Raw genomic sequence first — 9194 nt, forward strand, 5'->3', positions numbered from 1 at the left:
GATTGGCTAGGCATGATGGTAGAGTTGCCAGGTAAAATATAGACATCGTATAATGTCATTTGCTATTCTGGCAACCCTGTATAATATGTATATTGTATATTGTATATATTCTGTATATATTGTATATATGTATGTATGTATATATTGTATATATTCTGGCAACCCTGTACAAGAAGTATAAGTGAAGAATGTTGCTCTGGAAAAAGAGGGCAGGAACATAGAGATAAGGCAAATGAAAGACTATAATGCAGTGATTGAGGCAGCTGAGATTGAGAGACAGGGAAAAATATACCCAAGAGTTGCCTCGATCACTAACAGCCTTCCCGTCCTCAGTTCCAGCCCTGTGGGAGATCTGGCTGTATTTCCTGTCCTTGGGTTCTATGACATATTTTTCCTCTTTCTAAGAGATCCTTCTATTCTTTAGATTGCTTAGAGGACAACTGTCTCTTATATCCAACATATCCTAAGGCATGTATAATATTGTCACACTTTGAGGGAAAGTTTTGTTATTTCACAAACCTTAAAGAATTCAGAGTCCATGAGAGAGGTGAATGGAAAACTTGCTTCTCATTATGAAGAGCAGAAAGGTTTGCCTCTCTGTAATAAATACTATGAATATAAATACTTATTTTTTAAAATTCTATATTTGGAAACCTTGGTTTCCTTCTACATATCAGTTGAAGCATAAACTCATTTAATTCACTTCTTCCAGATACTACTCTAAAATGTCATCTCCAGAGTAAAACCTATGAAATGGCTAAATTAAGCCTTCAGGTATTATCAGTTTTGATTATGCTTATTTCCCTTCCTCCCTTTCTCTTTCCATATCCTCCCTCCTCCTTTCTCTAACCTCTCTGGCGAAGTGCCTCCTGACGAAAAAAGGCCATAAAAAAATTACCTACACTTTAGTGTAAATTAGTCAAACATGCTATTTGCCCCTGGATTATTTGCATTTTTAAAAATGACCTTAAGAGAGGGAAACCAGGGTCGCCTGGGTGGCTCAGTGGGTTAAGCCACTATCTTCGGCTCGGGTCATGATCTCAGGGTCCTGGAATCGAGACCCACATCGGGCTCTCTGCTCAGCAGGGAGCCTGCTTCCTCCTCTCTCTGACTGCCTCTGCCTGCTTGTCATCTCTCTCTGTCAAATAAATAAAGAAAATCTTTAAAAAAAAAAAAAAAAAGAGAGGGAAACCAACAGGACATTTCTGGGCTCTCTGTGAGCAAAAACCCTATGTAATATGGAGTTTTTATTGAATAATATTAGTTACTGGATTAGGGACAGATCACCATGCTGAATGTTCAGAAAAAAATATCTTGGTCTGACTCCATCTATCCAAGCTGGGATTGGGGATAGGGCTGGAGATAATTTTTCTGGGAGTGGATCTGGGGCAAGGGGCAGTTGTCAGCTGAGCAACAGCCCAACTCCCAAAAGAACAAAGAAACAGTTGACCATGGGCCTAAAGGAAGGACAAGAAATAATCTAAAATACATACTTGGTGGTATATTTCTAGGGTCTGTTGCATGTAGAGGCCAAGCCAAAGTAAATTCTACTATAAGATTCTTAAACCTAAACAAAACACAGGTGGATAGAAACCTCTTAATTTTACCCACAAGTTATCACATTGTTCCTGCTATCTGAAGACATCTGCCCCCCCCCAACCTGAAACTCCATGAATTGCACGTTATTTCTGTTAGTAAACAATCTCTTTTTAGAGTTTTAGGGTATATATTAGTTTTTCCTACCTTCATGTGAACTGTGAAAGAAACAGTCACTTCCTAGATGTAGTTTAAAATTGGAAATGTTCTTATGGCTAGAGAGAAGGAAGAATTACTTTTGGAATGGGGGTAATTTGAAGGACAGACAGGACCACTTATGACAGAAAGTCAGTGCTGATGACACTTCATATCTGAGGGACTGGAATTAGGAGACAAGAATTAAAAAACAAGCACAGAGTCTTGACAACCACGATTCTTAGTTCAAATTTTAATCTACGGTTGTTCTGTCCCACAAAACTCCTTGAAACTGAATGGAAAGAACCCTATACAATACCTTCAGGCAAACTGTGCCCTCTTCAGGTGCACAGCTCAGTGAGCAGACTGAGTGTAGATGCCAGTCCCTTCCCCCACTTTCTTAGCCGGGCATCTATGTGCTCAACTTACAGATACAACTGTATGTGCGACACTCCCTTCTCTGCCCTCTCTGCCCACCTCAACACCTACACACATCTATCTGGTACTGGATGAAATGTGACTTACCCATCAAGATTCAGCTCAAGTAATTCTTCCTTTGTGATATTTACAGCAGAGGCCTCCCCTCTACCACTTTATACTAATACTAAAGAAACATCATAGAATACTGACTAATATTACCAACTCTGAAGTCAAATCGCCTGTGTCCAAATCTCAGATCTGCCATTTATTAGTTGTGTAATGGTACACCTGTTCCTTTATCTCTAAAATGGGGGTAATAGAAGTAACTACCTCATAAGTTCGTTATTGGATATATATCAAGTTAATGCAGGTAAAGCACTTGGAACAATGTTAGATACATAATGAATATTCCATAGATAATTGCAATTGCTATAATCAGCTGTTGTTAATAGCATATCACTCATCCCATTGCATTTCTGTTAGATTTGTATATGTCTCATTTTTCTAGTCAAGAAACATTTTTTTTCTTTTGTTATGCATAGGACCTAGCAAAATACAGGTACTAGAGGATATTTGGTTTATATTTTGGTGAATAAAACAATAGTCTTTGCACATGGTTCCAAGGAGAATCTTCTGCTGAGAAAACAAGACTGCAAAAGCAGAGGAGTCCCAAAGAACAGTGCCCTCCAAGTTTCTGGCCTGGAAACCCCAGATCCACGTAAATGAAAAATAGAGATGTGTCAGTAGAGATGTTCCTATGGTGTGAGCCTGTGGGGTTGAAAAAGAAAGCAAGTTCCCCATCATTTGAGAGCAAAGGAAAAAAGGTCCTTGGGACGTAGGTGAAGATCTTCATTCCACATCCTAAAACTTGACCAATCCCAACTGAGAAGCTCCTCTTCTTCCATCTCTTTCATAGAGTTAAGTGAGATGGATCTACATGAAACTGGGCAAGTCTTTAACTGGATAGAGATCAGGGATAACTGAATGGTAAACAGAGGGTATTTCAGATCATTCATACCTAGACATAGGAAGTTCACCAAGGACACCAAATGAACAGCATTTAGCATACTGATTGGCACAATGTTGGTACCCAATAAATATGCTACTTTGGTTCATAAATAAAAGAATAAAATAATGAAAGCATGACAAGGCAGTAAGTGAATCAATCAATTGTGGGGGCCGATCCAGAAATTATTCCTTACAGGTGACAGGTTGGCAGCATTCCACAAGCCATGTCTCAAGGAACATTGGGTCAGGGAGAAGCTGAAAGGTGTGTAATCATTACATTTGAAAAAGGCAGAGAGGACTGCCTAAGGACTCGTTTTTTGCATGCAGAGTGTTCCATGGTCTGACCCTGATTGGTGAGAAATTTGAAAAACAAAATAATGTCAAAGTTTGAAAAATAATTCAAGCGAAAATGGAATTATATGCTTTGAAAGATTAAATATAATGCACATTCAAAAATGAGTCATTTCTGGTATAAGGTTAGGACATTTTTCAAAATTTCTGTGGTGGTAAATATGGTCAGGGTTTTTATTTTTACTCTTTACTATATTTTTTTTTATTCTCGTAGAATATACAGAACATAAAATTTACTATTTTAATCATTTTTAAGTGTGCGATTCAGTGGCATAAATTACCTTTTCCAGGTTGTGCAGCCATCAGCCCTATATGTTTCCAAATTTTTTCGTAATTTCAAACAGAAACACTGTACTTATTAAACAATAGCTCTGCATCCCCTCCTTCCTTCAGCCCCTAGTAGCCTCTAATATACTTTCTGTCCCTGTGAATTTGCCCATCTTAGGTACCTTATATAAATGGAATCCTACAGTATTTGTTCTCTTGTGTCTGGCTTATTTCACTTGGCATTGTTGTCAAGGATCACCTGTGTTGCAGCATGAATCAGAATTTCATTCTTTTTTAGGCTGGACAGTATTCCATTATATGTATATGGCACATTTTTTAAAGTTCATTCATCTATTGGATGAATTTGGGTTATTTCCACCTTTTGGCGATTGTAAATAATGCTGCCAAGAACATGAGTATGCAAGTATCTGTTACAGTCCCTGCTTTCAATTCTTCTGGTTATATACCTAGAATTGGAATGGCTAGATCGTATGGTAGTTCTATGTTTAACTTTTTGAGGAACCGGGGTTTTTATTTTTTATGTGACTGAATATTTTTCTTAATTGCTAAGTTAATAAAGTCTGACTTTTGCTATTCTATGTTATAGTTCATACTAAGAGTATGTAAAATTTAGCAGGAAGTTTTAGTTAATCATCATCATTTTATAAGAAAAACTATTGCTTCACAACATTCAGGACTAAGGAACATTCTTGGGATGTGGTAGGAGGAGATTGCTATAATCACATAGTATTACGACCGAAGAATAACAAAGACCGTAAAAATGTCTTTGTCCCTCTTGCTCTGCCTCCTCCCAGCTTCAACGACGGATCAATGCAAAATCTCTCTCCAGTGTCATTTTCTCAAGGTGGCATGCTACCGAGTGTCCTTGAAGCCTCCTCCTCCTCCTTGTCCCTTTAGATGACTATTCCTTTATTCTCACCTACCCAAGGATAAGGCAAAATGAATCATTTCATTGAATATTTATATCTTCAATGTTTCATTTTCTTAATTCTTAATTATTGCTATAGTCTTTACTTATTTTATTAGTTATCATTGTCACATAGGCCATTTGTTTGTTAAAAATCTTACCAACCTAAAAAAAAAAAAAAAAATCTTACCAACGTCACCGAATTCTACAAATCTATTAACAATCAGATGTGAAATAAACACAAGGTTTGGGAGGCTTTTTGTATGATTGGATAGATTTCACCCTTCAATACGAACTTCTTCAACTTACCATCTTCACCCCACTCAGTGAGCATTATTTGACCTTGAAAAGTTTCTCCTTGTGTTAATTCTTTTGAGTTGAAAAGTAACATTATTTTTAATTGGTATGCTATGATTGGCAACCTCTGCAAAATAAACAAACACCCAACTTTAAAGCAAATTTCTTTTCTTCTCTATTCTCTTGAAACTTGTTGTTTCTTTAAAAAAAAATAAAGGATGTGACAGAGGCATCTGGGTGGCTCAGTCATTAAGCGTCTGTTTTTGGCTCAGGTCATGATTCCAATATCCCAAGATCCTAGAATCGAATCCCTCATAGGGGTCTCTGCTCAGGGGGAAGCCTGCATCTCCTTCTCCCACTCCCCCTAACTATGTTCTCTCTCTCTCTCTGTCAAATAAAATAAAATAAGAGGAATATGGCAAAAATCTCGAGTAGCTCTTAGGACTAGACAGGTGCTGAAGGGTGCTAGGAAAGATGTGGGTGGGAGGAAAAGTAGAACTACACAGAGACCAGAAAGGATCATAGGGTCTGAATGCTAGAAGTGGATAGACACCATGATGCTGAGAAGGGACTTCTAGTAGTTGTTTGTTTTGTGTTTTAGCAGGTGCCCGGAAAACTGAGGAGAGAGGAAACTAATGTAGATATAATTCTTAATTCATAAATTCAATTTTACTGCATTGTAACAAAGCTGGTCAAGTTGATGGTTACACGGAATGCTATAGGAATTGTTGTGAGTTTCAAAGAATTCACAGAAGACCAGCAGTGGACAAATGTTTTTGGAATAATTTCTAGAAAAGAAAGTATGTTCCAAGCTATAAAACCTAGGTTTTTGTGGTTGTTTTGATAGCTGTCATTTTAAAGGAAAAGTAATTTTACCACCATCTTTGTCATTACACAGTGTACTAAACCAACTTTATGTATTAAATGCTAAAAATATAGAACGGTAATTCCTAAACCATTTGTCTTGGAAATCTGGGGTGCAGGGTGAAGACACCTACTAGGAATCAAAGTATAGATACAAATACATATATATACACATATACATATGTGTGCATGAGTGTGTGTGTGTGTGTGTGTGTGTGTGTGTGTGTGTGTGTATTTATATCCCGGTCAAAGGGGATTGCGAAAGTTAACAACTGATAACAATTGTCAATGACTTTTTTTAAAATTAAAAAAAAATGTTGAGATCCACTACTGCATTTAGGCGGTATTTACAGGCAAAATATAAAACCCAAAGCAAAACAAAATGGGATTTTAAAGTTAAGGAATGCCCAGGCTCAATGCAATAGCTTCTTTCAGGCAACATGCTCATGATGTGTCCAATTCCTTTCTAACGGAGTGCTGCATTCAGTACTGCTCTAAAGGAATTGTTCTCTTAGAAATCATTTTGTTATTCTGAAATTTATCAGAAGCTTTTCCCCAGAGATAATTACTTCTAACATTTTCTTATAATCCTCTACACATTTTTCTCTACTTACTCTTTTTTCTACAAAGATCAAGATTTGAAAATGGCACCAGACCATTATTTCTGGGTGTTCTGGTTTCTGTAATTTCATATCAAGTCTTCACTTACAAGCTTTTCACTTTACAAAATGTAATGATTATAAAAACAAAAATTTAACCCACAAATATAAAAATATAATACAAATATAAAAATAAGTTGTCACGTGAAGCTCTGAATGAAGCATTTGTCCTAGGTATTTTTATGGCTAGACTCTGGAAGATCTGTCTCCATAAGAGTGCTCTGAATGAACAACTCCTAATTTTCGTATACATACATATAAAAACAGAGTCTCTGGTGAATGGTGACACCAAACACAAACTAGATAAAGAGTAAAGTGGCCAAAAGTCAACTATTCAATTTGGATGGATTTTTAGAGAGCATCTATTCAGGAACAAACCAATTCCTTTTTTTTTTTTTTTTTTTACCATGCATGATTCTACCTCTAGTTACAGAATATTGGTGTTCTGATTCCAAATTGGCTTCTCTTTGTTGTAACTTAGATAATTTCAATATTGCATGAATAAAAACATATTACCTCTAAATTCAGTAAGTTTGGATCACTTCTCAGGGATAACAAAGTCCATTTCTACTTTAGTTGGGAGATTAGATGACAGGGCCTGGAAGAATACTTTCAACTACAAGAGGAATGTCTCAATTCACCCAAGTTCAGGATGGACATTAACTTAGTTTATAATGAACTTTTATATGTGAAATTTAATCATTAATTTTTTCCAATGATAAAATGTAGAATTGCTACCCTTCTTTTCTAGGTATTTAAGATAACAGAATTTCATAGTTTAGTACAAGTAGTACTTAAAATTCTGTTTCATTATGAAAATAAAACATGCTCAATAAAGAAATGGTAACCTGAAACCAATATACAATGTTGTGTGTCAGTTATATCTCAATAAAGAAAGGAAATATTGGAAAACACAACTAAATAAGGAGAAAAACTAATTACAAAAAGTTAATTACTGCCAACTTGCCCTCCAAAAAATTAACGCCTATTTAACTCTCACTAGTAGTATCTGAGAGTTCCACCTTCCCCCACAACCTTTGTAGAAATGGATTTTTTTCCCTGATGTTCTTTTTCTGCACCTATTGTTAAGTAGTACTTAGGGAAATTAATTGTCTAATAATTGTTTCTCCAATGCTTAATATAGTGTGCATTGCACAGTCTGTGTTCAAGAAATACTTATTAAAGAACAAATGAATAAGTATATGCTATTCTAAGCTAAACATGAAGTGAATATGGAAAAATAATAAAATGCAGAGGAAAAAAAGAAAAACTAAAAAGAAATCAGGAGATTAGTTCCACTCCTTATCAGTTTTATCACCTTCAGCAAATAATTTAACCTGGCCAATCACTTCTTAGGAGTGGCTTCATGGGCATACAATCTGTGTAGTCACACAGGTCTCTGCCCTCAGTGGTATCCTGTGGTTTGCTTATTGCTGCCATCTTGAAATGCTTAATGACTTTTGAACAAGAAGCCCAACATATTCATTTTTCATGAGCCCCATAAGCGATGTAGCTGGTTCTGCCTCTCTTTCCTCATCTATAAAACAAGATCAAGAAAATGAGGCATATTCAAGTCAGAGTAATCCTGGTTCGATGAGGTTTTCTTGAATACAACACAGAATAAATCTAGTATTTAGATACATAAATAACCTGGAACAATTTTGAGATCTGTTCTTATTGCTTGATGAAAATCCTTCCTTCTATGAATCACTCAGCCTTTTCCTCTAACCCAACTTCATGGTCTCCTTTGCCCTCACCCTTCTGATTCTACATTGCACTGCATGACATTTAGTCCTGCAGCACTGCAACCACTAACCAGTAAGTAGGAAGGGATAGGAAAAGAGAAAAGTTTCTTCTTCTTCTTCTTCTTCTTCTTCTTCTTCTTCTTCTTCTTCTTCTTCTTCTCCTTCTCCTTCTCCTTCTCCTTCTCCTTCTCCTTCTCCTTCTCCTTCTCCTTCTCCTTCTTCTTCTTTTTATCCAAGTAATCTCTACCCTCAACTTGGGGCTAGAATTTGTGACTCCCAAGATCAAGAGTCACTTGCTCTAGTGACTGAGCCATCCAGGCACCCCAAGAAAGTGACTTCTGATGATCAATTCTTCTGCTCCAAAAGAAAGAATTATCCAATACAATTTTCTATAAAAGGGTATTGATCAGGGAAAAAAGGAAAGACTTTGAAAAATCAATTTGAGCTCCTAAGCATTAACTCATAGATAATCAGAACCTTGGATTGTGTTGTTCTTTTCTCTTTCTTTCTTCCTGTCTTCTTGTCTTCCTTCCTTCAACCTTCCTTCCTTCATCTGTTTTTAAAAGCCCCTGATCTCCATTTCCAAATTAAGCATAATTTCATAGACAACTATTCTCCTATACAACTATTTCAGAAGGAAACAACTGCTGTTCCCGTTTTATTTTTGAATAATCATTTTGAAAATAAGTGATGGACTACAGAGGAAAAATCACAGCAAGCTGCCCAGAGATGGGAACAGCATGTAAATTACTACTAATTTAAATTACCTTTCTTTCTTCTCTAATCTAGGAAAATGCCATCTTTATTTTAAAACATTTATATCTGAGCAGCTCAAGCTATTTCAAGATGTTATCTGTTTCAGCACACGTAACGAAATGTGATGGGTAAATGTTCCACCATTTTACGGAGAGACAGAAAGTGAAA

This window comes from Mustela erminea, chromosome 6 (assembly GCF_009829155.1).
Source record: "Mustela erminea isolate mMusErm1 chromosome 6, mMusErm1.Pri, whole genome shotgun sequence".
Lineage (NCBI taxonomy): Eukaryota > Metazoa > Chordata > Mammalia > Carnivora > Mustelidae > Mustela > Mustela erminea.